Genomic DNA, 27,538 nt, shown 5'->3' with positions numbered 1-27,538 from the left:
GGGGCCAAATTTACAGTGTGGGTTGTGTCCGATGGCCGCACCGGTGTGGCGGGGTCAGTGGGGGAGGGGGCGAGACTAGAGCAACAAAAAAAACTGTGACCATGAGGTTGATCACAGGTCCCTGCAGCGGACGCCTTCGTCCACTGAGCCACCAGATCCGGCATACACACATCTCTCTCTCTCTGTCTTCCTCCCTCTCTTTTTCCCTCTCCTTCCCTCTCTCCCTCTCTCTCCCTCTCTCCCTCTGTCTCTCTGTCTCCCTCTGTCTCACTCACTATGACTCTCTCACTCCCTCTCACTCCCTCTCTCCATCTCTCCCTCTGTCTCACTCACTCTGACTGTCTCACTCTCTCTCTCTCTGTCTCCCTCTCTCTATCTGTTTCCTTTTCCCTCACTCTGTTTCCCTCTCCCTCACTCTATTTCCCTCTCCCTCACTCTATTTCCCTCTCCCTCCTTCCCTAAGTCTCCCTCTCTCTCCTTCCCGCTCCCTCCTTCCCTCTGTCTCCCGCTCTCTCCACCCCTCTCCCTCACTTTGAGTTCTCCCTCATTCTGAGGTCTCCCTCACTCTCCTTCCCCCTCCCTCACTCTGAGGTCTCCCTCTCTCTCCTTCTCTTCCCCTCACTCTGAGTTCTCCCTCTCTCTGAGGTCTCCCTTTCTCTCCTTCACTCTCCCTCACTCTGAGGTCTCCCTCACTCTGTCTCCCTCTCTCTCTCTCCCTCCCTCTCCCCCTTTACCTCCCACTCCCTCCCTCCCTCCCTCTCCCTCTGTCTCCCTCTCCCCCTCCCTCCCTCTCCCTCCCTTTCCCTCCCTCGGTCTCCCTCTCCCTCCCTTTCCCTCCCTCCCTTGCTCTCCCTCCCTCTCCCTCCCTTTCCATCCCTCCTTCTTTCTCTCCCTCCCTCTCCCTCCCTTTTCCTCCCTCTGTCTCCCTCCTTCTGTCTGCCTCCCTTTCCCTCCCTCCCTTTCCCTCCCTCCCTTCCCCTCCCTCCCTCACTTTCCCTCCCTCCCTTGCTCTCCCTCCCTCCCTCGTCTCCCTCCCTTTTCCTCCCTCCTTCCCCCTCCACTTCCCTCCCTCTGTCTGCCTCTCTTTCCCTCCCTCCCTCGCTCTCCCTCGCTCTCCCTCCCTCACCCTCCCTTTCCCTCCCTCTGTCGCTCTCCCTCCCCTCGCTCTCCCTCTCCCTCCCTCTGTCTCCCTCCCTCTCCCTCCCTTTCCCTCCCTCCTTCTCCCTCTCCCTCCCTTTCCCTCCCTCCTTCTCCCTCTCCCTCCCTCTGTCTCCCTTTCCCTCCCTCTGTCTCCCTCCCTCTGTCTGCCTCCCTTTCCCTCCCTCCCTCGCTCTCCCTCACCCTCCCTTTCCCTCCCTCTCCCTCCCTTTCCCCCCTCCCTCGCTCTCCCTCCCTTTCCCTACCTCCCTCGCTCTCCCGCCCTCCTTCCTTCTCGCTCTCCCTTCCTCTGTCTGTCTCCCTCTCCCTCCCGTTCCCTCCCTCTGTTTCCCTCTCCCTCCCTTTCCCTCCCTCTGTCTCCCTCCATCTCCCTCCATCTGTCACCTCACCCTGCCTGTGTGTACCGGGGTTGAGACAGCTTCTGGGGGCACACACACACACAGCTGCACCCGAGCACTTCACAGGTCATTAAAAGACCATTGGCATGTTAATGAGGCTTTGTTCACCTCTTAGCGGCCCTGCAGCCCCACTCTGACTATGGTGGGAATCGCCCGGCCCCCACAAAGCAGCAGAGTCTCTGAGTTGCGCTCTGGTTGCAGACACTCTTTAAAAAAAAATCTATTAAAACTCGGGTACGATGTCTGAAAGGTCCGCGGGGCGCCAGGGAAGGCTTGCCGGGCCGCCAGCGGCCCGCGGGCCATACCATGAGTACCTCTGCCCTATAGACTGGAGTTCTAGAAGACAACCTAGCATTGGATGTTCAGAGTAGCCTTTCCGTGCTCACATTACTGGACTTGTCCATGGATTGGATTGGAGTAGAGTGGAGTGTATTGGACGGGGTAGAGTGAGGTGGATTTAGTGAAGTAGAGTGGATTGGAGTTGAGGGGGGTTGGATTGGAGTAGAGTGGGGTGTTGTGGATTGGTGTGGATTGGAGAGGGGTGGATTCGATTGGAGTGGGGTGGATTGGAATGGTGTGATGGATTGGTGTGGATTGGAGAGGGGTGGATACATGTGGATTGATGGGGTGGACTGAATGGGGTGGTTTGGATTGGAGTTTGGTTTTATTGAACTGGGGTGTGGTTGACTGGATTGGGGCGGGATGGATTGGAGTAGGGTTGATTGGATTGAGGTGGATTAGATTGGATTGGGGTGAGTGGGTAATATTGGACTGATTGGAATGGGGTGTGGTGGATTGGGATTCGGTGGAGTGGACTTGACTGGAGAGAGGTGAATTGAAGTGGGGTGGATTGTTGCGGACTGGAGCAGCGTGGATTGAACTGATGTGGGGTGGATTGACTTGGAATGGGTGGATTGGATTGGTGTGGGGTGGATCGGAATGGAGTGGAGTGGTTTTAAGTGTAGTGGGGTGGATTGGATTGGGTGGATTGGATTGGTATGGGCTGTATTTGAGTGGGGTGGGTGGATTTGAGTGGATTGGGTTGATTTGGATCGGAGTGGGGTGGATTGGATTGGATTGGGGCAGATTAGATAGGAGTTGGGGTGGATTGGATTGGCATGAGGTGGATTATACTGTAATGGGGTGGAACAGATTGGAGTGGGTGGATTGGAGTAGGGTGGATTGGATTGGAGTGGGCGGATTGGATTGGAGTGTAGTGGACAGGAGTGGGGAAGATTGGAGTGGGGTGAGTTGGATTGGAGTTGGTTGGAGTGGGGTGGGTTGGAGTGGAATGGGGTTCAGTGGATTGGAATGGTGTGGTTTAGACTGGAATGGGTGGAATTGAGTGGATTAGAATGGAGAGGGGGTGGATTGGATTAGAGCATGATGGATTGGATTAGAGCATGGTGGATTGGACTGGAGTGGGGTGGATTGAAGTGGGGTGGATTGGATTGGGCTGATTTAGGGTGGACTGTGGTGGATATGGAGTGAGGTGGATTGGATTGAGGTAGTGTGGATTGGATTGGAATTGGCTGGATTGGACTGGATTAGAGTGAAGTTGATTGGAGAATGGGGTCGATTGTTTTGGAGTCACAGCTGTAATCCATCATCATGATTGGATGCGTACTTCAGGGGTAGGACTACGATGACGCTCAGAGTAATCAATCGGATGAGGTGAAGGAACACACGGCGAAAGGCTGTTCAAAAGGAAAGAGGTAACAGGAGGGAACTTTATGGGGTAACTTCATAGGGAATATGCAAAGACTTAAAAGGTAAGGAACAGGTTGGAAGCTCTGAATAAAAGGTTGTTGATAGTGGCAAGTGGCGTGAATAGGAAACACTTCAAAAAGGGAAGACCGGTACGGAATTGAATGTGAGAAACGGGAGTTTTATTTTTCCCAGGTGAGACGCTCCAAAAGGGGAAGACCTGTAGTGAACTGGAAGTGTGAAATGGAAGGTTGATTGCTCCCTAGTGGGACGTAGGAGAAAGGAGGAGTTTTACTATCACGTTGGGAAATGGGAGAGTGAAAAGAATGAGAAGGAAATATAAGAGGAATTCTATACAGCCCTGAGATACTGCAGAAAGTTAGCTAAGATGGAAAGACATGACAGGGAAGAGTAAATACGTTAAAACTAATGAAAAAGAAAAGGAAAGGCTCTTGCCTTATTTACACATAAATCTTCTGTTTTTCTTGACAGTATGAGACCAGAAATATAATGAATAGAGATCATGGAAACAATGAAAAGAGAGCTAGTTACAATTCTAAGTAAAATTGTGATCTTCTTGTATGCGTATTTGATGGGTTACTAGAAGTGTTCGTTCTGGGATACACATTTAGTAACTGCAGTAACTCTTAACATGCTGGTGTCTTTTGGGAATAAGGAACTCACGGATTTAGTGATATTAAGCCGTAGTCATGTATATATTAGTCTCTTCATCTGGAATTGATTTTCACAGGGATGTTTTAAAGTACATTTCTAAAGGAAGAAGAAGTTTTATGCTTCATTAAAAAGTACAGAAAAAATTTAAAAAATGTAATGAAAAAAATTAAACAGTTGAGAATTTTAACATGGCATAAGTATTTTGTATACTTAAAAAAAAATGTTTAGGCCATATAAGGGATGAAACACGTTGGCTGAGTCTGTCTAAGTGTCATTGAAAATTGGATACCTTATAAAAAGAATTTTGTATGACAAAAGATACCAACGTCTGGCGATTCATTAAAAACAAGTGGAAAGTAGTGATATTAAAATTGAAATCAAAAGAGTGATTACAGCTACAAGCAAATTTAATTGAAAAGTTCAATGTGTTGCCCTCCTACAATTAAGAAAACATTTACTAAGGAGAGAGTTTTGTGAGCAGTCAGAACTTCAGAAGTGGTCACATGAGAGTGAAATACTTGGGATTTCTGACTTGTGCCATCCAAGAAGCACTACTTCTGTCCGTTTTGAAATGGCTGCGCCATGCTGCGTTAGTTTGGAAAGCACAGTGATGCAACATATTTACAAAAATATGTCTCGTCTCTGTGCTTCCCCTGATCTGGTGCACAAACTGCTGCCATGCGCCGACGCAGACATCTTTGCACCATGGTGCAAGGATGCCTGCGTCATGGGGAGATTGGTTATATGAAGGAAGGGAACCCTTCCTGAACAAAAACAATCTGAAATGCCGATTTTCAACTTATATGTGTGCTGCATTAGCGCACATAGAAGTTTAAGAACAGCATTGTTTCAAATGATTGTTTATGTGCCGGAAGGGAACCCTTCCTGAACAAAAACAATCATTAGAGGTGATTTTCTCTTTCTATGTGTGCTGCAGAATGCACATAAACAATCAATAATGGCAATTTCCTACTACTATGTGTTCTACAGCACACATAGAAGTAGCAAATCGCCATTATTTAAGGATTGTTTAGGTGCAGGAATGGGCACCTTCCTTCCCATAAACAATCGTTAATGGTGTTTTGCTCTTTCTGCAGCACACATAGGAAACGCAAAAACGAGGAATAATAATGGTATTTCTCTTCTTTGCACCATTCTAACACCTGCCATTGCATGTAAATCTGGGACAGTGTCACAAAGCAATGGGTGTTGCGGTGGAACGCCCACAGCAACACCCATTGCACGCCCCTTTTATGCAGATATCTGCTTGGAAGGGTACACTATTTATGAAGTGGCGTTAAGCCACAAAAAGTGGATTAACGCCACTTTGTAAATATGGTGCAGGACATTGCGCCACCGGAATGTCGTAAAAAGTGACGATCTAGTGGCGTAATGCTCTCGTAAATATGCCCCTTTGTATTTATCACCAGGGAGACAAGAGGAGCCCTGGCCTTACCAAGCAGAAGGCATCTTCTAGGTAGTCTGGAAGGGTGGGGTGTGCTTTTAGTGCGGATGAGGGCTGGTTTTGGTGCCGGGGAACGGGGTGGTTGCTGCTAGTCGACCATGCTTCCTGCCTGCTGCACTTAAAACCAATTGAAAAAGCAAAAGGTTTTAAAGTGTGTGCATTTAGTAAGTGATCCGTGACTTTTTTTAACTGGTTTTATAGTTGCACAGAAAGAGTGATAATTGCTCATTACAGAAAAGGAAGAACGGCTGACAAAGGTTATGCACAAGTGCTTATGAAGTATGATATATGTATCAATGTCCTGTGCACAAAGCGCCCAGAGTGTGCCGAACCAACACTCCACTGCAAAGCAGATCCAAAATTCATGTACAAAGGGACGGTGCACCAGAGAAGAGTATCCACAGAATCCAATTCGTTTTAAATAGTTCCTTTATTGAATTTCCAATCAAAACAAACTCCTCAGCCAACGCGTTTCGTTCTCTAGGAACTTCGTCAGGGCTATGTTAAAAAAGGGGGAAATCCCTGTAAGTTAGTCCAGTATTTGGAATCTGAAGTAATAATTGGCAGGCCACTTAATAGAAGGCCAATATATTTCTCTTTGGCAATATTTCAAATACACTGCAAGCGAGTCTTATATTTAGGACCGACAAAGAATGCAACTCCCGTCGTGTAATAGCTTAGGGAATAGTTCTAATGGCGGTCACTCGCTCGCAATCTCCATGTTTGGAAAATTAAAGAGTGATAATTGCTTCCTGGTTGCTGCTTCCCTCAGGGATAAAGAGGTCAGGCAAATGCCAAGTCCCTCCCTCAGGGATGAAGAGAGCAAGCAAATGGCAAGTGCAAGTAGAGGTGGGCGAGTTAACAGTAGGATGACCACCCACCTGTAATTTACATGGACTGTCCGTAATTTTAACCGTAATATCCGTTGTCTGTGATTGGTATTTCAACTGACACATTTGTCCCAAATTTTACCCTTTCTGTTAAAAGACAAAGGTTCATTAGGTCGAAGGCTTGCTAAAGACATCTTGGGGACATTCGGAAAGCTTCCCTGGGAATGCATTCTTCCCGTTGCTTACCACTGGCTTTGTGGTTTGTAAAATTTTCTGGCTTTCTATTTGTTAGCTTTATTTGTTTTAGGCTGTCCAGCTTCAGTTCATCCCTCCCAAGGAGCAAAGATTTTTCACCTTACCTCTCCCTGTATTCTTAAACTAGTGTTCCTTTCTGTAAACATGCCATTAAATCTTGTTCTTATCTTGTCACATTTGCTGTGCATTCAAAAACAGAGTTTAAATGTCAGGATCTGTCTTCCAAGGGAGCTTGATGTTTACTTTTTTCTCTGACTTCAAAGTGTGAGGATTTAAGTGGCAATCTTGATGAATACTGTGGGGTGCTGGGGGTAGGAAAGGTGTTTTTCTAGCACACTGTAACATTTAATTGAACTGTGCAAGTATTTCAGATTATATCTGAATGAGGAAAGCACAACTGAAGCAATTTTTTTAAAATCTGAAATGTGTTGGAAACAAATACTTTGATATAATCTAAGTAAATCAATACTCTGGGTGATGTGATTTCTACATATTATTGTTTGTGCGTGGATAGTTGTATTTGTAAAACTGTATGTCTGTACAAATGTAATGATCATTTCAATTTAAAATGTGTTGCCTGTAATGGCAGTGTGCTACCACACCATGCATACACCACTGTACGCCACTCCACTCTACTCTGCACCACTCCACTTTACACCACTCCTCATAATTACACTCTGTGCCACTGCACTCTGCACCACTGTACTCTAAGTCACTGCATTCTATGCTGCTTCACACTAAGCCCCTCTACTCTTCTCCATTATACATTATATGTTATGTCAATGCACTCTACGCCACTCTATTCAACACCACTGCACTCTTTGCCACTGCCTTCCAAACAACTCCAGTCTAGGCCACTCTATTCCACATTGCACAAGTCTACTTTACGCCACTCCACTGTATGCTATTGTGCTAAACTGCACTCTATGCCAACACACTTTACGCCATTGCACTCTACTCTGTACCACTCTATTCTTTTTCCCTGCACTCTATGCCAATCCACTGTACTCCACTCTAATCTACTCTGCACCACTGCACTCTTAAGCCACTTTACTCAATGCCATTACATTCTGTGCATTGCACTCTGCGCCTTTCCATTCTACGCCACTGCACTCTACCCTGCACCACTCCACACCACTTCACTCTACTCTGGAACCATCTACTTTTTTGAGGGGTGTTGGTAGATGGACACCTGAAGCATAAACTGTGTTTAAGAAGTTTAAGTTGAGATTCTGCACGCAACCAGGGTGACTGATCACCAGCGTAATAGAAATAAACTGAGAAAGTGTTATCCCACCGGGTAACGTCCCCTGTATGCACAGCCAAACTCCTGAAGGAGGTTCATCCAATGTAGATCAGCAAATAAACAATTGTCAGGAGTCAAATAATGTTTATTCTACATGATGTTGAAAATCAATTTCAAATTCCTTCAGAGAACAGTGTCATCATAGACATGTTATTCAACCCAAGTTGTTCAACCCAAGGCAAGTTAGATCTATAAAGTGAAACGGAAAACCACGACTGTAACTGTTTCTCACAAGTACATCAAAAGGGTAATGCTGGAAGATGAAGAAAAAATGGTGTGTGTTAAATCTAAATCAGGGACGAAAGTAGTGGCACTAATCCACACGACTGGTGTAGGGGATTTTAAAACAGTAAAAAGTAATCGGGGCTCTGTGCAAAGAAAGTCATGCAAAAGGGAGATCCTCTGTGAAGATAGCCAAACTCGTCACATTGCAATATAAAGTGAATAGTGAGGTTAACCAAACATGCACAGCACACAAATATTGCAGTGCGTGGCAAGTAACAAGCATCACGAGAAACTGATTACAGTGGGAGTAAACGCATGCAATTCTGACATGTGAATAGACTGTAAAGAAGAAGATGTGTCTTACCGCCGAGGCGGCACTACTGGAGTGTCCCATAATGTAAATGAAGGTAAACACGTGCATTTCAGGCATGCTAGTGAAATGAAATAAAAGTAAAGAACTTACCGCCATGACGGCACTGGCGGGGTGTCCTGTAGAGTGTGACTCGCACTGAAACTAAAAACTAGTGCGGGCGCGATAACGTGAGGTGAAATAGACAATAACCCAGAAGTGAACCCTGCGCGGGCCATACGCAAGATGAGTGACCGTAATAGGACACAGTGTAAAAAAAGGAATGTGGACAATGGTACAAACAAATAATACAGGCATACCAATAAAGTCTGGATAGTGTTGCACCACATAAACCAAGAAAACCTGGAAACCAAATTATCACATTAAGCTTGGGGGCCATATTGGAATAGTTAAACATGAGTGCCTTGTGAAGGCCATATCAGAAAACAGAGAGACCTTGGGGGCCATTTAGAAATGGCCATGTGCAATTGAGCAGTAACTATATAAGAAGGAGCATAAGATAAAGTAAAAAAGATAGAAAAAAGAAAATTGAAGAAACACAGTATGAACAATATTCAGCAAAAAAGAGGGAAATTCAGAGCAGTTAAAGAAAACAGCTAAATTCAACTTGGTCATTAAGACCATTCAGTAGAATAGTGTCCAGTATTTAGTCCAAAACAATTCTCATTTGAGTAAATATTTGTGATTATCACAAACTTCACTGATATTTACAGTCTCTAAAACCAGGTAACGGAGTTGACTGATGTTATGTTTGGCATCCGAGAAGTGCGTGGCCATAATGGACTTCTGGTTCATGGTCCTGATATTACTCTTGTGTTCGTTCAGTCTGGTTTTTATCTTTCGTTCAGTTTTCCCGACGTACCCGAGTCCGCAAGGACATTTCAATAAGTACACTACATTCTTGGTGTCGCACGTGGCAGTTACCTTGAGCTTGATTTTATTACCTTTCCGGGGATGAGTGATGTAGGTACCTTTAATGATGTTGTTGCAGTTATTGCAGTTGAGACACCGAATGGTGCCCTGAGTGGGCATACAGGTGTGATTCAATTTCGATCTGGCGAGCAATTCTTTGATGTTCCTACTTCACTCATAAGCGAACAATGGTCTTTGAGTGAAAATCCCTTTAAAATCAGGCTCTAGCTGTAAAATCGACCAGTGCTTTAGGATACTTTTTTGAATTTGAAACTTTGGTTAGAAAATTTTGAAACCAGCACAATCCAATCTTTTATGTTTCACTGAGTAGATGTTAGAAGCTGTCATCGAGTTTTAGTGCAAGACCTGGTTAAGGTCAAGTCAAGGATCTCTTGAGGATATCCTCTACTACTGAATCATTGGAGCATATCCGTGGTGCTTGTGGATAGCTTAGTGGGATTAGATGTGATCTGTTTGACCCGGAGTAATTGGGAGTAGGGCAGGTGTTTTTTCAAAGAGTACTCATTGAAACTGTTGTAATGCAATAAGTTATTGCGATTGGTGTCTTTTCTGAAAGTATTGGTTTCCAGTTCACTGCCTGTCTTAATAATGAATACGTCCAAGAAATTGATGGAAGTGTTACTAATGTTGTGGGTAAACGCAATCCGGTCATTAACACAATCCAACTGTTGTAGGGCAGTTAAGAGATCATGATGTGAACCTTTCCATAACAAATACATTTCATTGATGTATCTGACATACATGGCGAGGTTGTTTATCCAAGGGCCAACAGTAGTAAGGATGTGATCAAATTCAAACTTGTGCATGAACAGGTTAGTGTAGCATGGTGCTGCTCAATTGCCCAAAGATGTTCCACTGAGCCGACGAAAGTACGCATTTTCCCACGTGAAGAAGCTGAGGTACAAGGTATAGTACAACAATTCAAGTAAGAAGATCTTCAGATCTTGGTCCAATTCTGTGGTGGTGGTGAGGAAATACTCAACGGCCTCCATGCCCAAATCATGGGGAATGGATGTGTATATTGACATGACGTCAATAGTGCAAAGTAACATGTTTTGAGCACCCCATGTTAATGGAGCAAATCTTGAGCATAAAAATCATTTGTGTCTTTCATGTACATCGATATTTGCTATACCAGGGATTGGAGATACTTGTCCAAATATTTGCCAATGGGAACTGAATTATTTGACACAACACTCTATGCTACCATACTCTGCAACACTCTATGCCAATGCACTCTACTTCAGTCCACTATACTCTACTCTACGCCACTCCTGTACGCTACTATATGCCTCTGCACCCTATTGTACTCTGCACCACTATACTCTCTGCCACTGTACTCAACACCACTGCACTTTATGACACTCTACTCTGCAACACTGCACTCTACTCCACTGAACTCTACCCCAGTCTACTCTGCAGTACTGTTTTCTATGGTGCTGCACTCTATTCCACTGCACTGTATGCCACTCTACTCTGCATCACTCCACTGTACATCACTCTGCATCACTTCACTCTACATCACTGCATTCTGAAGCAAGCACTCTGCCTTATGTCACTGCACTCTACGGCACTATACTTTATTCTACATCACTCTACTCTGCACCACTCTACTCTACATCACTGCACTCTACGCCACACTACTCTACTCTGCAGCACTCCACTTTGGACCACTCCACTCTGCACCACTGCACTCTACTCCACTGCACTCTTCTATACAACACTCTAAATTACGACACTGCATTCTACGATGCTGCAGTGTAAGGCGCTGCACTGTACACCACTATACTCTGCAATGCTCCTCGCCATTGCACTCTACACCAGTTCACTCTGCTGTACACCACTCCACTGTATGTAACTCTACGCAGTTCCACTCTGTGCCCCTCAAATACACGATACTCTATGCCACTCCATTCTAGGACACTCAACTCAATTCTTCATTCCGCTCTACAACACTCCATGTCACTCTCCTCTATGCCACTAACATTTAGCCATGCTGAACAGTACCCACGCTGGTGTATGACATGGCTAAAACACATTGGCAGAGCCAATAGCTGTTGCATAGGCGAGACCTATTGGCTTTGCCAATGCTTGTTATAACTGTTGAGTTGGCTCAGCTGAAGTCGAAGGGAGGGAGTTTCCTTTGCTGTGATCACAGGGGAGGGACAGACAGCTAAACAAGAAACAAGCCTTCTTGCCAGGGTGCCTGCTGCCTGAAACACATGTGAATGTGTGCAATTGGTTAATCTGCAAATGTAAAGATTTCTTTGAAGCAGTATTATATTTAATTGATGGAATCCCTTGAAGCTTCCCGAGGACAAACATTTATGCTTTTCGAGAGGTAATGTAACAGTGCTCCAAGCTGAACTATGGAGTACTTGTTATTAATGAACAGTAACGTTGGCACTAGGTACAATCTGCGTATTTCTAATAACTATACCTTGGAAGCTATCTTTAACCTACATTTATTTGTGAATTTTGTGTCAGCTTACCTTATACTATGTGTAATGCAAGTTTAAAATAATGAATTACACATTTGCAATGCTTTCTGTGACATAAAGGCATCATCAAGCACTACAAATGCACAAGGTACTATTCCCCTGCTGCACGAAACAGGATTCAATTATTTGCAAAGTAAAGGAAACATAAAATGATAATAACATTGAGTTATTATCATTTAATGTTTCCTGCTGCTTTGTGGGCGGGTGGATCTGATCTGCTCTTGGAGCAAGGCAGGGGAGGAGTGGTTTGCCAACTCCTAAGTGTGCAATGACTATTTGTTCGGCCCCCTCGTGCCGCCCGAATGAGTCAGGCGCACTTTCCCCATTCTCCATTCAGGCTGCATTACAGCCGGCAAGGAGAACACGCCAAAGCCCCCATTCCCTAGTTGAGCGTCGAACAAGGACAGTCAAAACAGTGTTGTGATGGGTCAGGGGAGCCTGGGTGCTTACCAATCACAATGCTGCATTACTGCATTGTGATTGGTCAGGGGACCCTGGCTCTGCTTCCTGTGGCTCAGTCCGACGAGGAAAGCAGGAGCACAGACGCAGGATCTGGCAAGGTAAGTGTTTTTTTATTATAAGTTTTTTTTAATTGTGCACCATTCCCCCGTACCCTCCCTTTGTGCGCCTGCTCCGCCACCCATAAACCATGCCGGCCGCCTCTGGTATCTGTACCTTTTTTATTAATGAACTTCGACTGCTGAGTCGAATAGCTATGTAAGGAGAAAACCAATGATATTAGCATATGATGTACTACCTTCCCTTGCCTTTCCAATGTACCTTTTGTTTTTGATATTATGTCAGATGAACCTGTGATCCATATTTATTTAACACAGTGTAGTATTACTCTGACAGAATTGAACAAAAACACTATTTACTGGTGTTTAAGGGGATTGAGGAAAAATAAATTAATGTAGTCAGCAGCTTAGTGGCACTATGTGTGACCAGGAAACCTGAGTTGAAATCCTGGCTTCCCCGTGTGACTAAATAATGTGATCTAAGTCAAATCAATTTATTTGATAGTGACATTTAACAGCACTTTCAAGTAATTCAGTTCAAAATGTAAATATTTCCGAATCTGTAAATTTTACCGATTTATTACCTACATCATATTTACCGTTTCCTAAATACCGAATCGGTAAAATTCGATATTTAGGAATCGGTAAAATGAGATTACCTATATCTAGCCCTAAGTGATTTTCCCAGATCCCTTGGATGTTCACAACACATTCTATCCTCCATTAAATAGCCTCTTCAAAGTTCCAAAAAGTGTATTTCTTTAACTTGCAGAAGGGACCAGGTGCATCTCACTACCAGCAGTGCAAGCTTCTCTCTCTGAAACTCCAGCGGCAGCACAAGCTTCCTGCTTTCACAAACCAGAACAGGTAAAGCTCAGGAAGTTTTATTGATCTCTGTGTTAAAAGCAGTAACCCACTTTACTATCTACACAAAATAAAAATCTGTCATCTACATGTTACATGATGTGCTTTGCAGGATATACACTACCCTTATACTTCTTTGATACAAATCTGGGACTTCACAAACCACAGATCTCGCCAACAAATGTGTTCAACTCTAGAGTTATCTCTCCGTTATTATTATTCCCTGAGATTGACTGGCACCTTTACAGCGGATATCTTAACCCAATCAAATATTTTAAAATGTAGACTTTGCAATCAATTAAGCATAACAGATTTACTGCCATACTTCTCCTTTTTGACAATTTCTTTGTGGCAGGGCTTAAAAAAATAAATGTATTTGTTGAGGCCCAGATTTTGCGTCAGAATTGTGCCACTTTTTTGGCACAACTCCGACACCAAATCTCATTTGTTAAATCTCATAATGTGCTTAAATGTACTCATGATATTCCTGATAATCATTTGCGTGAGGTCTTAATATCTGATGTCACTTCTTGTGAGGTCACTTCCTGTGATGTCACATGCAATGCCACACATCATGACATCATGAACTGAGATGACACATGATTTCCATTACATACTACCTAACCTGGTTAGTCCCCCCAATTCTTTTTTTAGGACTGGTGCCCTGAATAAGAGGTACAACACAGCCTACAGCAAACACCCCTGCCTATTTGTTCCGTATATTTCAGAATCGCTAGTTTTGGTAAGTGCATGGATGGTTGGGCACATAAAATGGCTAAGTGTGGATGGTTCTGATTAAACATGTTATTTCAGCACCAATATGCCCAAGGGGGAACGTTTGGTTACAAATACATATGTTGTGTTGTGTGCGAAGGGTTGAATGGCTGTATTGATACATGAGTAAATGGATGGATAAGTGGATGGCCGTCTCAGTTGGTGGACAGTTGAATTAGTGGGAGGCTGAATTTATATTTTGATGGATGCGTAATTCGTGTGGACAAATGGATGTGTAGACGAATGGAGAATGTGAATGGAGATTGCATGTGCCAAAAATGTCTGTAGATTAATGGGTATTTGTGTAAGGATGTTTGATGGTTAGTATGTGTTAGTGGGTGGATTAAAGGCCACTTTGTGTATGTGTGTATGCTTGTGTTGTGTCTATGTATGAACGGGTCTGCCTGTGCCCAGATCAATATATATGTGAATGGATGTGTGTACATGACGTTGATGCTGCTGCATTTGGAGGTGGTTCCCCTGTGCATGTGATGAGCTGTAAAAAGGGGCTATTGACTTTGAAGAGAATGTAAATGTAAATGTAGGTGTACTTATATAGCGCAAACCTGTCACACAAAGGGCATCCTGGCGCTTGCTTAGGGAACCCGTCCTGGTATTCCCCTGTGAGAAACCCCGGCAGGGTGTCCACAAGGTGAAAGCCAGGCATCCCGCCGCGAGGGGCCATAGTGGAGATTAAGCAAGCTATTGCCCAGAGTTGCAGAGTGTGACCCCGTGATTCGAGTAGGCACCGGAGCGAGAATTGTCGAGTCCGTGGAATTTTTGAGCCCGAGACCTGCCGAGGCGGGGAATCGAACCCTGGTCCATGGTCGATCTCAGCTTCCGGGTCTGCCGCCTCTAACCACTGAGCCACGCTTCTCCACTACATGTACATCTATTTGCTGGGCAGCCAGGCACAAAAAATCACTGTGATGGCTAATCACTAATAACAAATCTCATCAAGAATTCTGAAACCCCACAGTTATTGGGAGTTGTCTTATGTGCACGTAGAAGTCATAGCCCAATAGGTTAAGATTCTACCTGTCAGTAAAGTTCACCTGCTTGCTCTGCTATTCTCTAAATGGATGTGGAACAATCCCAAACACTGGCACCGTAACCCACTGTCACACTACAATGACAGATGGGTGACTGTCCAGGCCTAAGGGAAGTAGATGATGCTCTGCTTGGGGCTTTGAAAATCCATCTTGAATCTGGTAAAAGTGAACAAAGCTGGATTTATTTTGTTAGGACCTCACAGCACCAGATAAATTCACTGGAATGCAGATCCTAAGTCTGATACTTCTCATATACACTCACGGATTCAGAAAGATGAAACCCAATACTGCAGTGGGGAAAACATAATTTTAGAGTCCATTTCAATTGCTGAAGCACTGTAGCTCGTGTGTCCAAGCACACACAGAAGGCCTGAGAGGGGCGTGAAGGTAAAACACTGTGAGTCTGATTCACAGAGGAAAACTTATATTTTTGTGCTGGTGTACAATTGATTGCTATTCATAAAGGGATTTATGAGTAGTATCTTTATGAGTGCAGAGTCTCCGCAAATAAAAAGATAGGACTTTTTATGGGTGGAGGCTCTACACTCGTTAAGATTTTACTCGTAAATCTCTTTGTGAATAGCAAACAATTGTAAATTTACACAAAAGTATCAGTTTACCGTTTACCGTTGTGAATCAGGCCCTGTGTGTTGATCAGATCACTGTGGTCATCATCCATAGGTGGCCCGTGCCTTAAGTGGGATGAAAAAAAGTGAGAATCCTTTAAAGAGGAGATTGCCAAATCAGTGTAACTAGGAATCCTTTCCAAGAGGCATGGCCTATGTAATTAAGGGTTTTGGAAACTAAAATCCTGTGTTTAATAAAGCATGCCAACTGGTCAGCATTTGGGTACCTATCTCTGCGTTATATGTTATTGCATCCCAACATAAAACACAACAATAGACATGAGACATAAAAAACAAGCCAGACCTATTGGCTTTGCCAACGTTTTTTAGCAGGATCACATAAATAAGTAACAATAACTATTTTGTTGTAAATAATTAGAGTTGAAAATGTTTCAGTTCTGAGACTCTGAGACTAGATTAAATATTGCTCCGATCTGTGGAAGACGAGGTGGTCTTCCGAGTGTCTCAATCACTTGTGTTTCCCTTCACACCAATTCCTTCTGCTGTCTCCTAGTTTCGTACACACTTACTTACTTATTTTCTTCCCACATCTTTCTGAAATCATCTGCATATCTTTCACATCATCCTTTTTCTCTTAACACAGTCTTATCACTCTTGTCTACTGCACATACTTTTTTGTTCATCTCCTCATTTGACGCACGTAGAATTTACTATGTGTGCAAGTTGTGGAAAACAATCTATCGCATAAATTATGGCCAAGGCACTTCCACATCATCACACTGAGAAGCAGTACTTTTTCAATATTAGCAAAAGGTACCTTTCCTATTGGGTTCAACAGCATGCAGACACGAATGTGAGACACTGCACTACGTAACAGGCTTGTAAAAGATCAATATCTGACATTAGTCTTCATTTTCCTTTACAGGTATTTTGATTTTTCAGGCTTACCCACTGGGGTTCAAGCCCATACCACAGGCACATATTTTTTGCCACTTTTTGTGGTCCCAGAGAGTAGGACCGGGTGCGCCTTTTAGGGGACGCACACCATCCACTCTCAGGGTCATCGGTCCTGAAGAAAACCTGGTGAACCTACACCTTTATGGTTGAAACATGTAGACCAGAAAACACATAGAGATACATGGGCTCATAATTACCCTCACTATATCTCGCCACTTTGATTTTAACATTGTCCAGTTGCTTACAAATAAAATCTTATTTTCCTAAGTTAAACCAGGACAATTTTTAACACACTTACTTTTTTCCTTTCACGCACCCTCACTCACAACCAGCTCCACTGTAATCAGGTGTTGCAGCACACCCTGATGACGCTAGGTCATTAGGGTGGACCCCGATGATGAAGCATGTCACCACTAGGTGGTGAGTGAGGGGTTTCTTAATAAAAGGAGAACTTTCTCTCTTTTTGTTTAACCACGCACCCCTTAGGAATTGGCGTTTCCATGTGGGTGGTACTCCTTGTTTGTTTTCTAATGATACACCCAGGGGTATAGGAGTATTCCCCCGTTCACCCAAGTGAACTAAAAACCTTGCTCTCCCCATTGTTTTTCATGTCCTGGCAGCGCACAGCTGTGAGAGCTGATACTTAGCAGCACAGCCTGTCTCACTGCTCACTCTACTCCAGGGCACACTGATTAATCATGGCAGACAACCAAGGCCTTACTTACTCGACGGAAGAAATAGACTCCATCATGGGCAACCTTGCAGTTTTTGCAGATGCTAATATAAGCAACACAATTTCCCAGACATCAGACTGGGATAAACTGACAGAGATGAAAAGAAATCGAATTAGAACAATACTTCATGGCACAATATTGAAGGAATATGTAACCAACCAAATGGCACCAAAGGGACTGCTGGTCACCAATGCTCCACGCATCTTCCTAGATGATCAGGAGTTCAGAAGGGACTGGGCACGTATAGCATGGCATTGTACACACGATTGGATCGTGCTCATCCTCAAAACCGCATTACGTCTGTCTGAAAAGATACAGATAGAAATACAAGTCACGGAAGCCCAAATCAAGGCGACCATAACAGGATACAAAAAGAAACTAGATGATCTCAACAAAGAGATCAACGAATACAGGGATAATCTCAGCCAGAAAAAGGTCCAGAAATTCCAAAAAGACCTTAAACGATTCTCATTCGTGAAGGCATATCCCTACTCGGAAGCGGATTACAAAGCGACACCAGGTCCAGACCCAGATTCAGATGCGTCTAGCAACAGCTCCAACAGTTCGAATAATAGTGGAGGCTCTGGAAACAGTAACCAAAAACAAAGGCAACAAGGTGGATTTAGAGGACACTACCAGTGGCCACAATACGGCCAACCTCCATTCCCTACACCTTTCATACCAGATCAATCATTCCCGATGTACGGATGGCAACCACCATTCCAACCCCAATTTTTCCAACCACACCAATTCCGTCCTCCTTTTTCCAACAGAGGCAGGCGCGGTAGGGGAAGAAAAAAACCCGGGAACAATGTCCACTGGGAGGAGGAGGACCCAGTGGGCAACAACACCAAGAGCAGAGCTGGAACGAACAAAGCGGGCCCCAGCAACATGAGGAGCTAGTGACCAATCTATCATCAAGAGCCCTAACTGACATAGAAACCAAAGCCCTTAACAAAGGCCTGGGCTTTGTCCCAACAACACGACTAGACAAATTTAAGCTACATTGCGAGCTGTCCGCTTTTTTTCGAAAATTGAAATTGAAAGCTTTTTTTGAGAAACACCCCAGCCAGGATACAGAGGGGAAACCGAATGAAACGGGACTGAGAATTAAGTCCACATTCATACCCCCTCCTCATACCATCCCTGTCGAGATTAACACATTTGAACAGGCAGTATTCAACGACATTGAACAGATGAAATAAAGTAAACAGTTTCAAAACAATAGTAAAGCAGAACAAAATGCCATCTTGAATCTAAAAACAGACAATACCATCATAATCAAGCCAGCAGACAAAGGGGGCGGCCTGGTAATTATGAACAAAACTGACTACAACACAGAATGCAGGAGACTGCTAGGGGATGCAAGGAACTACCAACCGTTACCCAGAGATCCCACAGAAGATCTTAAAGCAGAAATCCTCCAACTAGTGGAGACAGCTGAAGCAACTGGAAAAATTTCCAAACAGGAAGCCGACTACCTTAGCAAGACGGAAGTTAAAATTCCGTATTTCTACACTGTGCCCAAAATGCACAAAGGAAAAATTCCTCCCCCTGGCAGGCCAATTGTGTCAGGGATTGGGTCGCTGTTAGAACCACTCTCGAGGTATTGTGATTTCTTCCTAAAAACCATCGTACAATCCACACCTACATATCTGAAGGACACGGAAAACCTGCTGGTACTCCTCAAAGAAATCAGAGTTGACGATGAAACCATCTTACTCAGCTTTGACATTGAAAGCTTGTACACCAGCATACCACAGGATGCCACCATAAATGTACTTAAAACAATCCTAGAAAATAACAATTGGGAGCATCAGACACCAATATCTTTCATTCTCCAATGTGCCACCCTGGCATTAAAAAGGAACTATTTTGAATATGAAGGCTCTCTGTTTCTTCAAACCGGTGGGACCTCCATGGGCAGTGTTTTTGCCCCAAGCGTGGCAGGACTTTACGTCCATGACTTTGAAGAAAAATTCATTCGGGCTGAGACAAACCCCTTCATTGACCACATAAAATTCTGGCGACGATATATTGATGACGTCCTAGCCATCTGGCAAGGACCAGAAGAAACACTCAAGGAGTTCATCAGATGGATAAACTCCTGCGACCCACATTTGAAATTCACCCACTGTTATGACAAACAACATATGGTTTTCTTGGACCTAGAAATTTCAAAAGAGGAAAATGGGTTAACATCAAAAACCCACTTCAAACCAACTGCCAAGAATAATCTCCTCAGATACGAGAGTTTTCACCCTCGCCCTCTCAGAGAAAATCTACCCTATGGGCAATATCTAAGACTCCGGAGAAACTGCAGCAATTTATCTGACTACAAAGCCCAAGCCCAAGATCTAACCAGCAAATTGAAGCAACGTGGGTATCCAACTAAGATCATCGAAAAATGCCAAAAGAGGGCAAGGAACCAGCCTAGAGAGGGGCTCCTTGAAGAAAAAACTGTGGAAAATGACCAAGTACCGCTTACTTGTGTTACAACATATAACACCATATCAAATCAAGTAAGCAAATGTATCAACAAACATTGGTCAATAGTGAACACAGGTGCATTAAAATGGGACAAGCCGCTGTTTTCTTATAAAAAGGCACCCAGTCTCAAAAACTGCCTAGTCACCACCAGACCAAAAGTGAAACCTGCCAACCAGAACCCGAGCATCACAACAGCATGGAACCTCCCACCAGTAACAGGACACTTCAAATGCGGGGACTGCAGTGTCTGTCACCTCACAGAGAACACAAAGACTTTGGACTTAGAGGAAGGCAAAATCTGGGAACAGCGTGCACATACGAACTGCAATAGTGCCAATGTGGTGTATCTGATCAAGTGTGTTTGCGGGAAATCTTACGTAGGCATGACAACTCGGAAAGTTAAGCAACGTATCTGTGAGCACTGCAGCACCATACGGTGCAAGAAAAATGCGACGAAACTCACTGATCATTTTCTAGAGGCTCACCATACACCAAACGACATGAGATGGACCGTCATTGAACAAGTCCCTTCTGGACCCAATACTCAACGACTCCTATATGAAAAAGAACAACGCTGGGTCTACAGAATGTTGACCCACAAAACAGGGCTCAATGATAATATTCCGTGGCATTCAGTACTCAAATGACACCAGAGCTTAGCCTTCATATTCACCTTAGCTACTGCACTAGACAGGTTGCCTTATTGGGAACCATCTCCGTCTGTACAGTCCCAAATGCACAGCACCATCTGTCACAAGCATAATTTCCCCCCCGCCCCTATTTGCAGCTCCTGACCATGGATCACCGTGCGGTAATGACGGACAATCCACAACTTATTCACCTGATCTCTAATTTCTGCTGAGATCATTGAATACACCCATACTTTAATTTCCATTTATTGGTTTACAACTCCTTTTTCCACACTCTAGGGTTCATAACATTTGAACCTTGTAGTTAGCATAATTATGCCATCACTTTAATTAATTGGTATTCTCATCCCCCAGCCGGCTCCCGGATTGGGAATCGAACCCTTCCATAGCAGTGCGCTATTGGGCCTCTGCAGCCACCGTTCAGAAGGTCTCCCTTCTGACGTTTCCAGTGCCGCCCCACGTGACCGGCACACAACTCCGCCCAACGCGGAAGCAGATTGCCTACATCCCGGTCCCCGAGCCCCCAGCCACACTGTAACAGGGCGGAGGACGGCAGTAGGTATACGGCCAGCCACCTCGCAACAAAACTGTAAGTAACCGCCACAACTAGACTAACGGGCCGCACTTACTTTTGCGCTTGGCACCGTCTTTTCAGCCATATTCTCCAGTCGCTCGTTATTCATGAAACTTTCAACCTACCTCTGTTTCAGAATACGTTTTGCAATGAGGATAACCTCTCCCCGCCCTATGAGGTATCCTAATACCCTAATAAGAGTAAGCTTGAAACCAACTCCTTGTGTGTCTTAAATGTTTTATGTATGTGAGTCCGGAATGAGTGGAGCATGTCGAGTATGGCAGTTCATGCACGTTTAAAATAACCTTGCCCACACAATACGTATGCGAGACATTATCACGCCACAGAAATTGTATGATATGCGCGTGAATTGAATAGATATTGACACACGTAGAATTTACTATGTGTGCAAGTTGTGGAAAACAATCTATCGCATAAATTATGGCCAAGGCACTTCCACATCATCACACTGAGAAGCAGTACTTTTTCAATATTAGTAAAAGGTACCTTTCCTATTGGGTTCAACAGCATGCAGACACGAATGTGAGACACTGCACTACGTAACAGGCTTGTAAAAGATCAATATCTGACATTAGTCTTCATTTTCCTTTACAGGTATTTTGATTTTTCAGGCTTACCCACTGGGGTTCAAGCCCATACCACAGGCACATATTTTTTGCCACTTTTTGTGGTCCCAGAGAGTAGTACCGGGTGCGCCTTTTAGGGGACGCACACCATCCACTCTCAGGGTCATCGGTCCTGAAGAAAACCTGGTGAACCTACACCTTTATGGTTGAAACATGTAGACCAGAAAACACATAGAGATACATGGGCTCATAATTACCCTCACTATATCTCGCCACTTTGATTTTAACATTGTCCAGTTGCTTACAAATAAAATCTTATTTTCCTAAGTTAAACCAGGACAATTTTTAACACACTTACTTTTTTCCTTTCACGCACCCTCACTCACAACCAGCTCCACTGTAATCAGGTGTTGCAACACACCCTGATGACGCTAGGTCATTAGGGTGGACCCCGATGATGAAGCATGTCACCACTAGGTGGTGAGTGAGGGGTTTCTTAATAAAAGGAGAACTTTCTCTCTTTTTGTTTAACCACGCACCCCTTAGGAATTGGCGATTGCATGTGGGTGGTACTCCTTGTTTGTTTTCTAATCATCTCCTCATTTGACCATCCCCCACACACACACTCCATCAACTCAGATGTACACACTCCATTTTATTTTATTTTGGCAGTCAATCTGTGATCTATGAAGAGAGGGCAATGATTGCATGTGCATGAGGTCTGAACTCCTTTATAACTCACTGACAGTCACTTAGAAAGTCACACTACCTTCAAACTATCGCTCTCACTTCAGATTTCATTCTTGCCCCACAATGAACCCTTGGCCACAATCAGAATGCACTAATATGTCTATAGGTAACTTGGTTCATGTAAATTAGACAAATGTTTAAAAAAAGAAACCTACAGAAATATTACTTGTGGAAAAACAAATACTTTTAGAGAATACAAGATGGAGTTTAAAATGAGATATAAACAGGGAATGAAGCATTATTATGATTTGGTTATAAAGAATATGAATGTAGGACCCAATCGAGACCATTTTCAAAATATTTTGAATTACTGCTGTAGGGGAGACCTGAGAGGACCCGGCTGCCAACTATTTAAGTAGACTCAGACCAAAATCATGAATAAGATGGTCTACAACATTTAATTATTCAAAAATTAAATGATGTAGACCATCTTATTCATGATTTTGGTCTGCTTAAATAGTTGGCAGCCCAATAAATAGTCAGCTAGATATTTCGTTTATTTTCTTTTACCTTTCTAAATATGGTATTTTCAAAATTGTGACTTAAAATCAGATTTTACCATTAAGGAGTATTTTAAATAACAGTTCCTTAGACACCAAACATGACATTTCTACCCGCTATTAGGTTTTTGAACTTTGAGGTAAGTTACAATATCCATGTTTATGTTTATTGGGGATAATTTAGAACATGTAATGCTCTACGCCATTCAGTGAAATAAGGCTCATTTCGGTATATGAGTTCCAGACCAGACTAGTGGTTGAAGTGTGCTACACAAATGAAAAATGTAATATACAAAGCACCATTCTGGTTCTTTTTTTCAAAAATTTCCTCAGTGAGAGAACCCTCCACCCCCTTCAAGTGATTGGCTCACTAAGTGCTGTATACTGTTGCACTGTTTTCCAGTCCAGCCCTGGGTGCCCTTGTCCTCCGTAAATGAGATTCAGTAAGGCCACCTCAGTTATGTGTGTGTACTTGCGTGTGTGCAAGAGCCACAAGGGTTCAACTGTGAGCAGTATGGTAAGTGATTATATGTTCTCCGAATAAGTGTGTACCTAGGCTGGCTCTCAGAGCCGAACTGGGGAACCAAAAACAAACTAGCCCAGGCGAAAATATTCAAAGCACTCTTTCTATCCATCCATCCATTCTCTCTTTCTCTCTCTCTCTCTCCTTCTTTCCACACTCTCTTTCTCTCTTCTCTCTCTGATCACTTTCCAGTGCTTATTTTGAGCCAGTGGTTTCTGATGCTCGGCATCAGCAGTTAACTGTCAACACCGACACTTATGACAGCTGCCATATGGTGGCGCCGTTTGTGTCATTTAAAGATGAGCAGAACAACAATTGTTTATTAATTTATTATATATTAAAACAAATAATACCTGCCACCCATGTCACTCTTATAGCTTCCAGGACCTTGAACCGACTGAACTGTCACACTTGTAACAGTGTGATGGGTAATAGTTATATAGGTACTGTCATTGGCAGTGGCAACTGATGGTGCAAGCTACGCAGGCCTTCTGAGGAGAGCCCTGGCCCTTATTTTATTTGATTTCTTTACACATTAAGCACTATTTCTACTCACTCTCTCTCTCTCTCTCTCTCTCTCTCTCTCTCTCTCTCTCTCTCTCTCTCTCTCTCTCTCTCTCTCTCTCTCTCTCTCTCTCTCTCAGACTCCCCATGCCTGCTGAAAGTACTCCAGGAAGCTAGAGAAAGTGACAGAGGGAGCAGGAACTGCACTGGGCTTTCAAAACCAGCCTCCAATGTCTACAGCCCTCCTGGGAAATGCACAGTGGGATAAAATAGGAGTATTTATGTATGAAGTCAGTTTATTTTCATGAAATGCTCAGAGATGTGGTCTAACGGACTGACGTGGTAAATTTGGAACAGGGAAATCAGCTTTGAATCTGTTGTTGGCTCAACATCCTCTTATTCTGGGCAAATTAGTTTATCTTCCCATGGCTTAAAAAAGGCAGGATTGAAGGGGGTGTGCTTCAGGCGATGGATTATATTTGTTGAGAGCAGCTCAGGCCCGCGGGCTTCCTGGTGCAATAAGAATACTGTAAATACCAGGGTGAGCGCAAAGGTAATGTGGGTTAAGGCAGGTGTTCAGACCTTTTTAAAAGTTAATATGAGTTTGAGTGTGAAGCTCTGCATGTAACCTGCTGCAGAACATGGTGGCCTAATATGCAAAGCTTCTTCCCTTTATTCTACACTTCCTCAGGGCAACCGCGGCCCGTGAAGGTAAGAGCGGTGGGGCGGTAGGGCCGGGTTTGGGGGGGGCTTCAACAGACGACCACAAGGGCAAATTAAATAAATAATTTATTTTCCCCCCATCGTCTGTTGAAATTCCCCCCTCGCCCCGCCCCCACCTGGCCCCACCGCTCTTACCTGCACAGGGTTTGACTGCTTCAGGGCAAGCCCTAACCAGATCGTGGTACTTTCTGCCGGGAGTCTGATGCAATCACGCAATGTTTACAAACAGGCTCAGGGCCAGGGGGTGGGGTGGGAGACAGCAAAAATAATCAACAACAGAGTACTCCCAGTCTGCAATTATTTTCATAAAGGAATAACTCCTGCTAGAAAAAATCCAGATCCCAATCTATACTTTGTTAGACATATTTCTTATTTTTTATTTATTATTTATATATTTTTTGTATTCTTTTCAACAGTTTATTTCCAACCACTTATTACAATTCTTTACATATATTTATTCACATTTACTCATTGACATAATCCATTTATCATAGATTTCATCTATTGTTGAACTACGAACGTTCAATTTCATCATTTAAAACCACATTGTTTCCATAAGACCACCCCCCCATTTATCCTATCTGTTTCACAATCTCCTCTGACATACCATTCATATCACATATCAAACAATTAATATACAACAGTCCGGAAGGAACAACATCTTCCTTACACCAACAGGGTCTATTTTCTGTGTCGTGGCCCCGGACTGAACACCCCAACAATCAACACACGTTTCGGTGGTTCTATATTTGCTCTACCACCTTCTTCAGGATCATATTAGACTTACAATATATGTACAACATATCAGTAGAACAAATAGGGGAATATACAAAACAACAACATTATATCAATACCATGCCTATTATAATCAATAGTTCACCCAATCTGGATGTGTTTAATTAATCTATTTAATGATTATAATTATAATAATTTATTATAATGATATAATTATTAATAATTATTATTAATGTGTTTAATCTGCTCCAGTTAAAACAGGAGCAGAGCTTCCAACATAATAGGAAGAACATCTCAGTCTTGACCATTGGACTGACCCTTCACCTCAAAGCACGCTTTCCTTATCATGCAAAAAGTGTCATGTCGCATAGTACCTCACCCAGGTAATTACAAATACTTACCTATCTATACTTTATTTTTATAAAGCATTTGGCAGCAAGATAATTGCTACCCATTTATATTGCCCTCATTTAAATTATACATGCACCACGGTGAACATCATGCAGGGGAGAGTGCAAAATCCAATTATCTTAAATTTGGCTGAGTGCAGTAGCTGCCAATATTCCCTTATATACAAATCTAGTGATACCTAAACCAAACTATCCTCTATATATATATGTACATATATATATATATATATATATATATACACATATATATATATATATATATACATATACATACATACATACATACATACATACACACACACCCACACACACAATTACATTTTGTAATTGTTCTGGCCAGTTATCTTAAATTTGGCTGAGTGCAGTAGCTGCCAATATTCCCTTATATACAAATCTAGTGATACCTAAACCAAACTATCCTCTATATATATATATATTCACTGAAAAAACCATAGGTTATAGACCATATATAGTTAGGAATTAGCATTTACAAAACCTTGAAAATTCACTGAAAAAACCATAGGTTATAGACCATATATAGTTAGGAATTAGCATTTACAAAACCTTGAAAATTCACTGAAAAAACCATAGGTTAGAGACCATATATAGTTAGCTGGACATTTTATTGACATAAAACCAATGAAATTCCATATATAGTTAGTTGCACTAACTATATATCGCGCACCCGCAATCCACTGCTGATGATGTCACATATTACATCATTCATGACATGGTCAGTGACATCACTGATGACATCACTGATGACATCTCAAATGACATCACTGATGACATCACTGATAACAACATCCAGTGATTTTTTGTTTCTGTAAAGTTTAAATATGTCTTACATATTGAAGAATGAGTGGATGTGTAAGTGTCTGGACGAAGGATTTAGTAGGTGCATGACTGACTGTATGAGTGAGTGATTAAATGTGTCTCACTGAGTGCATGGGTTAGTGACTAAACTGTCTTAATTTGTGCATCATTATGTCTGTTGTTCTGTAAACTGCTGCATGTGTTGATCAGTAGCTATATGAGTAACTATATGGGTTATTGATTGATTGCCCAAGTATTTGTATGGGAGACTGAGTGTGTGTGTGGCTAGCTGGGAGGTGTGTGACTCTGTGCAGATCAATGTGTACTTGTATCAATGATTGTATAAGAAGGTAAGTACGTGTTAGTATATGTTTGAAAATGTAAGGTGCTCTATGTTTAACTGTATAGACAAGAAAATGGAAGTGTCATTGATTCTTTACAGGACTGACTAGGTGTGTGAGTAACTCCATGGATGAGTGGCAGACTGTGAGTGTCTGTATAGGTGTATGAGTGCATATGATAGTGTTGTAAAGATGAGTGATTGTATGTATGAATGATTGTATGGGTGAATGAGTGAAGGTGTGTGTAGACGTAGCAATCAGTGAGTGCGTACGTAGTAACTAGTATTGGTGTGTCAATGGTTTCAAAAATTATACTCTGTATTTAACACTGGGTGAAACAGAGGTTATATTAAAATGTGAGGAGATGCATTGTATTGTCACATGAATGATATCATCAGTGATGTGGTCATTGATGTCAAATGAGATGTCATCAGTGATGTCATCAGTGATGTCATTTGAGATGTCATCAGTGATGTCATCAGTGATGTCACTGACCATGTCATGAATGATGTAATATGTGACATCATCAGCAGTGGATTGCGGGTGCGCGATATATAGTTAGTGCAACTAACTATATATGGAATTTCATTGGTTTTATGTCAATAAAATGTCCAGCTAACTATATA

General features: G+C 43.0%; 1 long non-coding RNA gene across 1 annotated transcript; it reads left to right on the top strand.

Annotated features, from left to right (window-relative positions):
* Positions 1 to 12,116: 12,116 nt before the first annotated feature.
* Positions 12,117 to 25,620, top strand: LOC144753224 (uncharacterized). The gene is made up of 3 exons (XR_013594250.1): positions 12,117 to 12,383; positions 13,114 to 13,208; positions 25,598 to 25,620. It is a non-coding gene; the product is annotated as an uncharacterized LOC144753224 (long non-coding RNA).
* Positions 25,621 to 27,538: the final 1,918 nt, after the last annotated feature.

Source organism: Lissotriton helveticus, chromosome 5_1 (genome assembly GCF_964261635.1).
Source record: "Lissotriton helveticus chromosome 5_1, aLisHel1.1, whole genome shotgun sequence".
NCBI lineage: Eukaryota > Metazoa > Chordata > Amphibia > Caudata > Salamandridae > Lissotriton > Lissotriton helveticus.
The sequence above is the reverse complement of the archived record's forward strand: the minus strand, read 5'-3'. Positions and strand labels throughout refer to the sequence as shown.